Source organism: Bombina bombina, chromosome 5, assembly GCF_027579735.1.
Source record: "Bombina bombina isolate aBomBom1 chromosome 5, aBomBom1.pri, whole genome shotgun sequence".
NCBI lineage: Eukaryota > Metazoa > Chordata > Amphibia > Anura > Bombinatoridae > Bombina > Bombina bombina.
In genome coordinates, this window is record NC_069503.1 from 108,152,124 (window position 1) to 108,166,758 (window position 14,635).

A 14,635-nucleotide genomic window follows, 5' to 3' on the forward strand; every position below is an offset into this window, starting at 1 on the left:
CGTCGGTGATCTTGATAGCTCCTGCGTGGCCACGCAGGACTTGGTATGCAGATCTGGTGAATATGTCATCGGCTCCACCATGGAAGCTACCTTTGAGACGAGACCTTCTTGTTCAAGGTCCGTTCGAACATCCGAATCTGGTCTCACTCCAGCTGACTGCTTGGAGATTGAACGCTTGATCTTATCGAAGCGAGGGTTCTCAGATTCTGTTATTGATACTCTTGTTCAGGCCAGAAAGCCTGTAACTAGAAAAATTTACCACAAATTTTGGAAAAAATATATCTGTTGGTGTGAATCTAAAGGATTCCCTTGGGACAAGGTTAAGATTCCTAAGATTCTATCCTTCCTTCAAGAAGGATTGGAAAAAGGATTATCTGCAAGTTCCTTGAAGGGACAGATTTCTGCCTTGTCTGTGTTACTTCACAAAAAGCTGGCAGCTGTGCCAGATGTTCAAGCCTTTGTTCAGGCTCTGGTTAGAATCAAGCCTGTTTACAAACCTTTGACTCCTCCTTGGAGTCTCAACTTAGTTCTTTCAGTTCTTCAGGGGGTTCCGTTTGAACCCTTACATTCCGTTGATATTAAGTTATTATCTTGGAAAGTTTTGTTTTTGGTTGCAATTTCTTCTGCTAGAAGAGTTTCAGAATTATCTGCTCTGCAGTGTTCTCCTCCTTATCTGGTGTTCCATGCAGATAAGGTGGTTTTACGTACTAAACCTGGTTTTCTTCCAAAAGTTGTTTCTAACAAAAACATTAACCAGGAGATTATCGTACCTTCTCTGTGTCCGAAACCAGTTTCAAAGAAGGAACGTTTGTTGCACAATTTGGATGTTGTTCGCGCTCTAAAATTCTATTTAGACGCTACAAAGGATTTTAGACAAACATCTTCCTTGTTTGTTGTTTATTCCGGTAAAAGGAGAGGTCAAAAAGCAACTTCTACCTCTCTCTCTTTTTGGATTAAAAGCATCATCAGATTGGCTTACGAGACTGCCGGACGGCAGCCTCCCGAAAGAATCACAGCTCATTCCACTAGGGCTGTGGCTTCCACATGGGCCTTCAAGAACGAGGCTTCTGTTGATCAGATATGTAGAGCAGCGACTTGGTCTTCACTGCACACTTTTACCAAATTTTACAAGTTTGATACTTTTGCTTCTTCTGAGGCTATTTTTGGGAGAAAGGTTTTGCAAGCCGTGGTGCCTTCCATCTAGGTGACCTGATTTGCTCCCTCCCATCATCCGTGTCCTAAAGCTTTGGTATTGGTTCCCACAAGTAAGGATGACGCCGTGGACCGGACACACCTATGTTGGAGAAAACAGAATTTATGTTTACCTGATAAATTACTTTCTCCAACGGTGTGTCCGGTCCACGGCCCGCCCTGGTTTTTTAATCAGGTCTGATAATTTATTTTCTTTAACTACAGTCACCACGGTATCATATGGTTTCTCCTATGCAAATATTCCTCCTTAACGTCGGTCGAATGACTGGGGTAGGCGGAGCCTAGGAGGGATCATGTGACCAGCTTTGCTGGGCTCTTTGCCATTTCCTGTTGGGGAAGAGAATATCCCACAAGTAAGGATGACGCCGTGGACCGGACACACCGTTGGAGAAAGTAATTTATCAGGTAAACATAAATTCTGTTATCCTGTGGGGTCATGTTATGCACGATAACATATATTGGAAGAGTTCCAATATTTACCAAAGGAGTATGGGTCATTGTTATCGCCAGAGTTTGCATTCTATGGGAGAGGCAAATTAGTGTTTCAGAAGTTTTTAATTTCTGACCTCTTTTTACCTGTAAGGATAAGGAGTTTATCAGCCCCAGCAGGGATTACAACATCGTTAGACACCTGCATATTTACAGCATATGGCAATTGCTGGTTTGATTTCAGGGCTGCATTTTCATCCCGAAATACTCCAGGGTCCCCCTTTAACCTGCTCCAGAGGCAAGAGTTAATCAAATCTATTTGTATGGCATATCTATGTAAGAGATCATTGCCAATGTATATTTGATTATGGGGATTATTTAAAACTAAAAACAGGTGCTTTGCTGATTTATTACCTATAGAGATAGATAATAAACATTTTGCTGTGATGTTATAACTTTCACACCTGTCATCTAGGTCCTGGAATGATTTTTATGAGGTAATATACATATTATACATCTTATGCAACGCAAACAGAATACATAGTATAGAGACATAGTGCTGCAATCAGATATACATACACTTTGCGAGAGGAGGTTGAAAGGTACCTCCGCTATTAAAACCTCGTTTTTACAGAGGTCACCTTTTATTTACATATGTTCTTTCACTAGGCCTTCTGACTGTTCTGCAATAAATTTTGACGGTATAACCACTAAATTAACAGTTTTAGTCTACTAGGGTGCTTCATTGTTCCAGCATTACAGCCTCTAGTGAAGAGATATAATAAATCTCTCTCTTGGTTAAATGTATTAATTTAGAGAGGCTGTCTAGCTGTCTCCACACCTGGCTTGTCTATATGGGGGGGGGGGTTAAAGGTAACATAGGGGATAACTAAGTTCTGAGACGCTTGGGGGATAGGGAATAGGGGGCCCACTTCCCATAGCTACTACTTCAGTCTAGTTGGTCGGTCTGACTATGGGAGTTTACAAATTCAAAGTGATTCCCATGGTTCCCATATGAGACAATAGTCAGTCAGTCGTCTGCGTTCTCTAAAGACATAGTTTTCCATATGTTAAATATGGTTTACACAGTCCACTACTCCTTGCCATTTGGGGGGTTGGCTTTTTACAGTTTCTAGCGATAAGTAATTTGGTGGAGGTAAGTTAGGGAAGTTTGTCTATCTCTAAGTGTAATATTGCAAGGGCCGGGGTTAGTGTTTCTAGTAATTCTAAATCATTACAGGCTTTTTCCACTCTGCTCCAATAACTTTCCAGTTTTGGACATGTCCACCAGACGTGAAGTGGAGTCCCTAGTTCTCTGCATCCTCTCCAGCACATAGGTGAGTGATCTGGGAAGAGTTTCTGTAATTTTGTTGGCACTAGGTGCCATTTTGTGATTGTTTTAAAATACAGCTCGTAGAGAGTAATGCAGTGAGTAGTTTTTTTGTGAGGCTAATTGCCCTGTTCCATGTTTCTGGTGTGTATGTCAATTGTAGGTCTCTTTCCCAGGCCTCCATGTGTGTCGTTTTAGGGGGAATAAGTTCCTCAAGTAGGCACCTATAGCTTACTGAGAGAAGTTTGTATAGTTGGAGATTCGTATCCCATCGTGATTCCCAGGGGGGAAGATCTCGTAGTTTGTTTTCTAAGAAACCCCAGAACTTCATTAAAGGGACATTCAACACTTCCCTTAACATTATTTGCTATAGAAATATAAGAGCCGAAGATCCACCTGCAGTATATCCCTCCTGCCTTGCCGCCTTGCTTCTGTAGTAATCACTTTCGGTAACTTGTGTAATACCGGGTAAATATGGCAGCCGGACTCCCCCCACCGTTACGTAGCTGCCTTCTTCAAATCATCATCAAATCAGAATCCAGTCCTCGGACAGAAATTGCACGCGCGTGCAATTTCTGTCCGAGGACTGGATTCTGATTTGATGATGATTTGAAGAAGAAGGCAGCTACGTAACGGTTGGGGGAGTCCGGGTGCCATATTTACCCGGTATTACACAAGTTACCGAAAGTGATTACTACAGAAGCAGTGCTGCATGGCAGGAGGGATATACTGCAGGCGGATCTTCGGTTCTTATATTTCTAGCGCAAATAATGTTAAGGGAAGTGTTGAATGTCCCTTTAAGGTCCGTATTCTCAGTAGACCAAACTGAAACCTGGGGGTCAGCGTGGGCAGTGTTAGCATATTTGTGTATGGTCTTAACTGCTTATTATAGTTAAAGTCTTTTTTAAGGAAACAATTTCTGTACTGGCCCATGTATTGAGGCGTGTATGGGTGAGGGATGTGGGGCAATAAACTTGTTGTGCCACAATTTAATCCAATTCTCTTTAAATCCATTAATTATACTGTTGGTGATATGGATTTTGCCAGTGCAGGGGAAGCCAGAGGAGATCTTCCAGGATGACACATGCTGGTAGCAAAGCCTGCTCCAGGTCTCTCCATCTAGTTGGGGGGAGGTTGTTTCCCCATGCTGAAGCATGGGTAATCATCGCAGCCTCATGATACTTCCTTATATTAGGGAGTCTTATACCCCCTCAGGAGAAAGATAATTAATCATTTTAGGTTCAGCTATTTGCACGAATAAGCCTTAGCTTACATAGCTAGCTTCCTGTTTTAAGTTCAATTTAGCATATTTGGTTTTACCAAGGTCATGCACTTGTATAGGGATAAATAGATCCTCTTTAACTTTCTCAATTCCTGCGAGGTATTGAGCGTGGCCTTTCCCTTTAGGGAACTTAGCATCCCCCTTGTGGAGCGATATGGTTAATACATTGCCGTCTAAGGAAATATTTGCTATCTTTCCAGGCAAAATTTTAAAAGTATTACCATCAGAGCCACTTAAAGAAGTTTGATCATCTATTTGTAGGATAGTGAATTCAGGTAAAGAGTCATTCCTGAAATTAATCTCCACAGCATCTGGCTTCTCTTCCACCACTTGACAGTTATGTTGGGTGCGAGATATACCGGATCGCTCATAATTAATCAGCCTTTTGACTTGTGACCAAATCACATTGATGCAATTAATTATGGTGCTTAATCGCTTCAGGAGATCACTACCAATTATTAAATAATCAGTTGGCATATCCACTATGACAGGGTGTCTTATTACCCTGTTCCCCAGCTTTAATTTTAACCATGCCGTACCGTGGACTTTTAGAGAGTCACCCCAACACCTATTAGTCAACCATCAAATTCTTTTATTTTAGGTTTGTGGGGTGTTAGCTCATTTAGCTGCGTGTAGTACCTGTGGGATAAAATAGTTGCCTGAGATCCAGTATCAATTAATCCCATTATAGGGTTGGAGACTGAATCCTGGAGCTTAGCTAATTCATAATATCTCCCTGAAGTTTCTACCATTTCACACATAAAATTGGCATGATTACACATCTGTGGGCTTTGCCATGGGTTACCTGAATCCGCCGTGTTACCTGATGCAGAAGAACCTTCATTCTTACTGGTCCCCTCTATAATAGGGTCGACTGGGTTCCTGTGTACTGCATCTGTGGAAATAAGGTTAAGAGAATGCTGCAAAGGAAGAGATTTGTTAGAGCTTCCAGGCTGAGGTTGCTCGTCATCACAGCTAAATCGTCCGTTTCTGTAGGGAGAAAACATGATTAGTACTATTATTGACATTTATCATTTTATTTGGTATATCTCTCCCCCCTCTCTCAGGTAATACTGCAGTTTTTATGACTGTGCCTGTGGCCCACTGCTTGCCACTGGCTGTACCCCTAAAAAAGGATTGTTAGGTTGCTGAGCCATAAAAGCTTGACTCATATTTGTAAATAGTATACATAATTGACTAATGTGTGCTGAGTTGGCCCACTTGAATGGACAATCTTTACCCATGGACCAATTTCTTTGATGTCCCAGGGTATTGATTCCTGGATGCTTGGGATCCCTCAGAATCATAGCTATTTCTTCTATTTTGACGCAGTTGTCTTTGGGGTTCAACTTGTTCAGTGTTAATATTTTGGGGAGCACTATTTACTTGGGGTGTCTGGTTTCCCTGAGAGTATTTTCGCCACCTTTGGTATTTACTTTTATGGGGATATAGATAACCTTGTGGGTTTTCATCTCTTTGGGGATAATTATTTACCTGGGTATGCCCCCCATCTTGAGCATAATCTCTCTGCGCCTCAGCCCATGTTGGGGGAGGGGCAGAGTTAAAACTTTGTGGGGATGGCCTGTTTTCTTGGGCCACCTCCGCATAGGTTTTCTTTTTAGACTCCAAATTGAGGGGGCTAGGTGACACCCTAGTTTCTGCCACAATATTGGGGTTAGGGTTTCATTCCCTTTTAACCCTCTGTTCACCGGACTGCTGATTAGAGTATAACTTTGTACTCTCTTTGATCAGCCAAGTCCAGTGAGCAGTGCTCATCAAAATCTCTAGCTAAATTAATTTTGATGTGCGCGGGCAATGCTTCGAAGAATAAATTTTCAATTTCTGAGCTTCAAATATGGTGTAATCTTCGGCCATACTGTATGCACTTTTCAGTACAGAAAGGAATTTAATTGGGCTTTGATTCACGCCACATTTCAAACCGTATACAGCTATTTTCGCAGCGGTTTTAGTGCAATATTGCCCAAATTCTTTTATGCACTGATTTTTTGTTTCACTCCAGGAATGAATATTCATATCCTTTAGTGAAGCAAAGAATTTGTGATGTTTACCTTCAAATACCCAGGGCAGAAATTCAATTTTTGACTGCTCACTAGTAACATTCATAATAGATAAAGCATTTTCATAAGTCACTAAGTGGTCAATTATAGAATTGGTTCCCTTGTTGGAAAATGTAGGTACTACATCCCTTAAGAAAGTAATTATTTTAGGGGTGTCATATACCTTATTAGGTGTATCTTGGGCTTTCCTAGGCCCCTTATCTTTGGGGCTGGAGCACCCCCTATCTGCCATATATTCACTATTGGGAGACCCCTTACGTAACTGGCTCCGCCCTCTGACTCAATACTAGAGATGCCCTCCTCCTCAGATGAGTTATAGCAGTTCCCTGAATTTTTAACATGAGGTGACTCTATTTTTTAAATGTATTTCTGACCCAATAGGGGTCCTTTGTTTAAATTCTTCCCTAAATTTCTGCAGTTCATTCCTGATGTATTCCTTAAGGGAGTTATAATTATCTGCATTGCTAATAGAGGGGTTTTCATTATGATGATACAGTCTTTTTAAACCACTTAACGATCTTTGGCTTTGTGCGAGTTACTTATGCAAATCTTCTATCTGAGCTACTAAATTCTGGTTATATTTTTGTAAGGTGGCCATGTTTTGGGAAAACTTGTCAATTTTATCCTGGATTCGTTCTGCCTCTTCCTCATCTAACCTTTAATAAATAATTTACACCCCTCAGTTGCTCCAATTGTGATTTTTGTACTTCTATTTTATTGTACATTTCATTGTTCACATAGAGGAGCAGGCCCCAAGTTTTGAAAATTATTTCATCGCCTTTTCCCCACTTCTGAGGTTGGCCCAATTTTAACAGCCTTTGAAATATTTCGCTTTCACCACACCATATATTATCTGCAATATTTTTGGCCTTAGTCTTCAGCATCTTAATGTAAGCGCCTAATTCTCCCTTAATATTTAATTTATTTTTAAGGTAAGAAATGTCTTCTGTTTTAAGCGTTTCTGCCTGACTAATGGGCGATTTTGGGAACATATTTCAGCACTATGTATAGAATTAACTGATTCACTTCTAGTAACAGACATTATTATATTGGCTTAGTATTTAGTTAAATTAAAACGCTAATACAATTTTGACCAATAAGAAGCAAGAAAAATTTTTTTTTTTCAAAAATATTAATAATCTTTCAAGATATTAATATTAATTTTGAAATCTCTAATCACAAAAAAATAATTCAATTTTTTTTTGGGGATTAATTAAAAAAAATCTTTTTTTTTTTAAAATAATTTCTATTTACTACAAATATATTATATCAATGTAACAAATTTAATAATATCTACTGCAGCACCTCCAAATAATATGTCAGTATATGGCCGGGTTATAATACAATATATTTAATAATTATTCTTTAAAACAAACCCCCGATAAAATGCACATACAAAACAATTAAAATTAATATAAATTCCTAAATTCTTTTTATTAGTTACATTTATAAACACATTGAACTATATTTATATAAAACCAGATTATGAATCAACAGGCTTAAACTGTTACAATATTCTTTACAAATCATAAAAATATATATTTACAATTTACCTTATTCACAATAATCGCATTAAAATACCATAATACAATACCAGAATCTTCTGTTATTAACCAATAACTTTAGTTCAATGCTCAAGATGGATTACCAACTAACTATGCTTAATTAATAACTACCAGGGATATAATCACAATAACCAGTTTATAAACAGTTCTGAAAGACTTCACTATAATAACTGACTTATAAATCTGGAGTATAAAACCCTGTCTAGTAAATAAATTATTTATCAATAATGACTAGGTAAGACTACACAGGACTATGAAACACAAGCTTAAAATACTAATTGTGCCCTTTTAAAATTACTAACTGCTATTTAGTTATATTTACCAAATACCTTTGCTTTAGATATATTATATATATATATATATATATATATATCTCGCGTATACTTTTCCAAAAATAACCAAATCGATATGTCAGCTTCCAGAACTTCTTGTTTCACCTCATATGAATAAGGGTATTGCAATATGGATAATAAAAGGTAGCCCAGTTTTGCTTATAGTGACTGTGTTCCAAAGCAGCATAATTATCAGTCAAAAGTTCAGCAAATAGCCAGCCCTCTCCTATCCTCTTGTATGAGGTTATATCATGTGATAATTCCCTCCCTTTATTTTTCTAATCTCCGATGAAATGATATGATAGGCCCTCCGAGCTTGTCTCTGATTCGCCCTTGGATCTGAACATCTCATAGGTTATTTTGGGAAATGCCTCCCTGAGCAGCCAAATGCCTTTTGGCTACAATACCGTTTCTGATCTATAGGTGGCAGCAGACACCCAGGGATGCAGTTTTATCATCAAATATTGCTAACAGTTTAATTATTTAACCTTTAAAATGTTTATCTAACATACTATAATCTCTTGTATTAATAAATCATATGATTCATATATGGTCCGCACAGTGCCATTTTCTCTGATCATTTTAAGACCAAACTTGAAAATATTCCACTTATAATATATTAAAATGCGTTTAAAAATCATATTTTCTATGAAACGATTTAAAAGGATTATAATACCTTCATTATGGATTCAATTACTTTCTCAGTTATCATCTTAATATCACATACATACCTTGAGATCAGCAATCGGATGTAATTTTCATATAATTATATCTATATTGGATTACTATCCCATAAAGATTAATATGTCATATCTGTATATTTCTTTTTGAGTGTATAAAACATATGATATTATTTAAAGCACCAATTATTTATGTACTTATTAGATGCCTGAAAAATATAACGAAATAGGTTATTAAAATTGGACTGTATAGCTACTTATTAAATTCAGCATCTGTGCATCCCAATTTGACCCTTAGATGTCTGGAAGACAGAAAAAAAAAATATGTGACCACCACAATTGTTATTTAATCCACTACAATCTGAATTGCATTTCCTCAGATCCATACATAGACATTTAATACAGTCTAAGGCATATTTTACTTGAAATCTAAATACAAGTTGTATTTTAAAAATTAATTTGAGAGTTACAATGTCTCTGTTAGCCAGCACAGATGTGGATTCAAGGTCTAGGGGTAATTAACAGGTTTGTGCTAATTACTATGTTCCTGGGCCTTAGTGAGTTTCACAGAGATTCCCACAGACATCTAGGCTCCTTCATTCCATGACGTATACTGGCTTGGTTGATTATCAGACCCCTGCAGAGCTGTGAGCTTCAAAAGCTAAACCTTTTGTTGTTAGCTAAGTATTGTAATCAGGAAGAAGGGGGTTGGGCTGGTCTGTTATGAGACCAATTCACATCAAACTAGACTTTAGCCATAATGAAACACTAGACTCTGATACATCTGTAGTTTATATAATGCTATTCACAGATACCCTGACAGTGTGAGCAAGAGAAAAATCTGTCCCAAGTGTATAGCCCCTGCATCTGATCTCATACATGTATTTTGGTCCTGTCCGAAGCCCCAAAAATGTTGGCATGAAGTTGCCTATTGGATTAATACATTTTTACCTGCCAAAATAATTCTTGACAGCCATCATATCTTCTTCCTGGTTAAACAAAGCTCAATTCAGAATAAATCTTTAATCAACACGGCCATTCTTATGGCCAGACAAATGATACTAAGAAAATGGAAGGATAGAAGGCCACCAGGTTTAGAGGAGTACATTGAAAATATGCTATACTAAGTTATTATAGATCAACATGACCCAATGATTTATACAGAGGGAAAATTGAGAGCTTATTTAACAAGTGGGATAAGGTGATAATGTAATTTCCCCTTTCCACTCAAAAGCAGATCTTATACCCCTTTCGAACCTCTCTTCTCTTCTTGCAGTTGATACATTCAGAATCCTACCTCCACATTGGAGACACACATTGTATTAGCAGCATGTTTCTTTGTTTGTTTGTTGGTTGGTTTCTTTGTTTTGTTTTGCTTTGTTTTGTTTGGTTTCTTTTTGTCTTGTTTTGTATGATCCCTTAGAAAAATCAGGAAAAAAGATTAAAAGAGAATACAGAGTAGTTCACTCTGTAACTTATTGTTTCCATGTTAGGTAAATGAAATATGTTGTGATCTATCTCACAAATATGTTGCCTGTTTCTCCTTGTTTTGACACAACTGGAATTAATTCTTGCTCATTTACAAATTTCAAGTCTATAAGAATTTTTCTAAGAATGTCATACTGAATATTGTCAATATTTCTTCTTGAATTAACAATAAAATTATATTTAAAAAAAATTCACTTCATATAAGAAACTGAGTTTGTATAAAAAGTCCACTGAATGTATTTAATTTGTTTTCTATATTTTTTAATGATGTTGTAATACAAAATGATTTATAGCATTTTATAACAGAACCAAACCATATTTTCAAGCTTGAGGAGATCTGTCCTATAATACATTTGTGGGGGTTATTCCTGTTACCCAATGAGAAACAGATTTTTAGGTATCAGCCAACCACAATCCTGTATTTCCCTATACTTTTATAGTTAACTTTAGAACCTAGATTAGCCATTTTTCATTTAACCTCTTAATGACCAATGTTCCCTCTAAGGCCAGTTTTGTGAGCAGCTCAGCATTGAAACAGTTAATTAAAGCAATTAGCCAACACTAAATAATGCAGACTGCAAGGTGTGGTTCTATTATTAACTGTTTCACTGCTGGGCTGCACACAAAACTGACCTTAGAGGGAACACTGTTAATGACTAGTGACATTTCCTGTATGTCACTGGTCTTTCTATGAGGTGGGTTCTTGTCTCTCCACCAGTGGCAAAACTGCACTATTTTAGAGTTTTCCTAGAGCCGTTATAACCCAGTTTCTATGGCTACTTGCTCATTTCATCTTCGTGCTCAGTCTTTGGTGTGTCGCCCTTCAGCAACATGGATGCTTCACAGTTATGTAAACTGTTTATGGGTGGCCTGAATGTTCAAACTCCCGAAGAAGGCCTGAGGGAGCATTTCCTGGCCTATGGGCAGCTTATCGACTATGTTGTGGTGGTGAATCCCTTGACCAAGCTCTCCCGATGCTTCGGCTTTGTCACATACTCCAACTCAGATGAGGCTGATTCAACCATGGCGGCCTCTCCGCATGTAGTAGATGGCAGCAATGTGGAGCTAAAGCGAGCAGTGTCTCAGAAGGATTCTGCTAAGCCTGGAGCACATGCTAAGGTGAAGAAGCTGTTTATCGGTGGTGTGAAGGAGGAAATCGTTGAGGATGATCTGCAACAGCACTTCATCCAGTTTGGCGAGTTGGAGAAAGTAGAGATAATTGCTGACAAACAGTACGGCAAGAAGCATGGTTTTGGCTTCATCTATTTCACGGACCACGACTCTGCCGACAAGGCTGCAGTTGTCAAGTTTCATTCTATTAATGGTCACCACATTGAGGTAAAAAAGGCAGTGCCCAGGGAAGATATCCAGGGCGGTGGTGACTCCTCCAGGCCTTTCCGTGACGGCAGAGGTGGTGGTAGAGGCAGTGGCACAGGCTCTAGAGACCTAAATGGTTCGTCAGGGGGAAGCAAATGAGGCTACGGCAGCTATGGTGGTTACAACAGCAATGTCGGCCAGGGATTTAATTCCTATAGTGGCGGCTATGGCGATCAGAGCGGTTATGGCAATAGTTACAACAGCTGCAGGAGCTACAGTCGGCACCAATATTCGTATGGCCCCATGAAAACCGAAGGCGGGGACACCACAAGCACCACTTGGGGAAGCAGGGCTGGCAGCGCGGCCCCGTACAGAGGAGGCTATGGGACTGGCGGCTATGGCAGCTTCAGCTATGGTGGTGATAGTTTGTACAGTGGCAGCTCTTTCTAAACATGTGGAAAACATCAGAAAATCCCAACAGACTCCGTCATTTTTATTTTATTATTCTTTTGTTAGTCACAAAGGACATTTTTTTTTTTCTTATGATTCTTGGACCTTTGGTCATTTTTATACTAGTACAACATGCTAGAGAGTGGTAAGGTTGCTGTCTGTTTTTGATTGCCTGCTTTATTTGTCCGCATACCAGTAGCATGGGTGATGAAGAAATGAACAATGGGGGAAAAAAAAACGTTTATGCAGCTTCACCCGGCTGCTTAAAGGAAAACAGAACTTTCTTGTACATCGTTCTACAGTAGATATGCATAATCAAGAAATGCATGATAAGAAGACGATGCAATAGCACTTAGTCTGAACTTTAAATGAGTAGAAGATTTTTTTTAAATAAATTGCAAATTTATGTCTATTTCCACTCTCCCTGTATCATGTGACAGTCATCAGCCAATCGCAAATGCATATACGTATATGCTGTGAACTCTTGCACATGCTCAGTAGGATCTGGTGACTCAAAAAGTGTAAATATTAAAAGACTGTGCACATTTTGTTAATGGAAGTAAATTGGAAAGTTGTTTAAAATTGCTGCTCTATCTGAATCATGAAGTTTAATTTTGACTTGAGTGTCCCTTTAAATGATTGTTTATGACCTGAAGTCTTACCTATTATATATTTCCCTAGTATCCTCATGTCTTTTATGGACTTCTTCTGTAGAAAGCCAGGAACCGTTTCTTTGTTGTGAGCCTGCCTGTATTTTTATTTTATTGTAGTAGTGTAATTCTTATTTTGCATAAGATCATCCAATGGAGTAGCTTAGAGTAACTTTAAATCAATTTCTGCTGCTATGTCTTTTAAAAAATTTTTTTTTTATTATACTGAGGAAAGAAAAAAAAACTATTTTAGTGCAGGTGGGAGGGTCTTATAGCGAGGTCTTGCCACTCGTGGCAAGACACACAATATTATAGGCACACAATCTCTTAACGACCAGCGACGTACAGGATACGCTGTGGCCTTTAAGGGGTTAAAATGATTTTGAAGCCGCTATTTGAGTCAGTAATAAATATCACTCAGCTTATGGCTCTGTTGTATCAGTCTCATCACATTTACTGATCTAATCATAAATATCTTGTGATCTGCATATTATTTATTTCTAATGAGGTTATTTTATAGTACATTTCTTATTTCTATTAGCTGCACCTGTTTATCATCAGAACGTTTATCCCACTGATCTGTGACTGATTCTTGTTGTTAGTAAAGACCTTAGTAAGTGTATTCTGCACCTTCAGCTGCTGCTGTTTGTGTCACATGATCACAGACTTAAAGGGACAGTGTCCTGTACATTTGGTTTTCACTTAAAATAACAAGATATCCCAAATGTTTTTTAATTGTTTGATTAGCTCATATCATCTTTCCAATTTACTTCTATTATGAAATGTGCTTCATTCTTTTGGTATCCTTTATTGAAGCAGCAGCAATGCACTACTGGGAGCTAGCTGAGCACATAAGGTGAGCCAATGACAAGAGGCTTGTATGTGCCACTAATCAGCAGCTAGCGCACCATAGTGCATTATATGCTTTGCTACAAAGGCCCCCAAGGAAATAAAGCAGATTTGATAATAGAAGGAAATTGGAAAGTTGTTTAAATTTGAATCATAAAAGTGTAATTGTGACTTTGCTGTCCCTTTAATGCGTTTCTAGTGACTTGTTTTACCGGTGTATAAAATAGTATAAAGTGTATGGGAAATTTCACCTTTAGCTTTAGTTTTTATGTAAAATAACTGTTTGGTGTTTGTAATTTATTTTCATTATTAAATTGTACACAGCCTTTTAAATGACCCGAGGCAGCGGCTCCTACTTAGCATATGCAGGAGTTTACATTATATAAAAATATGAGTCTGTTATTGGCTGATAGCCGTCTCTATGCTAGTGAAGTGTTAATACACACTGTGCTACTCTTTATGCTAGTGAAGGGTTAAAATACACTGCTGCTCTCTGCGCCTGTGAAGGGTTAATACTCACTGTGCTGCTCTGTGCTAGTGAGGGGTTAATACACACTGTGCTGCTCTCTGTGCTAGTGAAGGGTTAATACACACTGTGCAGCTATCTGTGCTAGTGAAGGGTTAATACACACTGTGCTGCTCTGTGCTAGTGAGGGGTTAATACACACTGTGCTGCTCTCTGTGCTAGAGAATTGTTAATACACGCTGTGCTGCTCTCTGTGCTAGCAAAGGGTTAATACACACTGTGCTGCTCTGCTAGGGAAGGGTTAATACACACTGTGCTGCTCTGCTAGGGAAGGGTTAATACACACTGTGCTGCTCTGTGCGAGTGAGGGGTTAATACACGCTGTGCAGCTCTCTGTGCTAGTGAAGGGTTAATACACACTGTGCTGCTCTGTGCGAGTGAGGGGTTAATACACGCTGTGCAGCTCTCTGTGCTAGTGAAGGGTTAATACACACTATGCTGGGCTGC

At 38.6% G+C, this 14,635-nt stretch overlaps 1 pseudogene; it reads left to right on the forward strand.

The window, feature by feature from the left end:
• Nucleotides 1-11,227: 11,227 nt before the first annotated feature.
• LOC128661368 (heterogeneous nuclear ribonucleoprotein A0-like) lies at nt 11,228-12,163 on the forward strand (annotated as a pseudogene).
• The last annotated feature ends 2,472 nt before the right edge of the window (nt 12,164-14,635 follow it).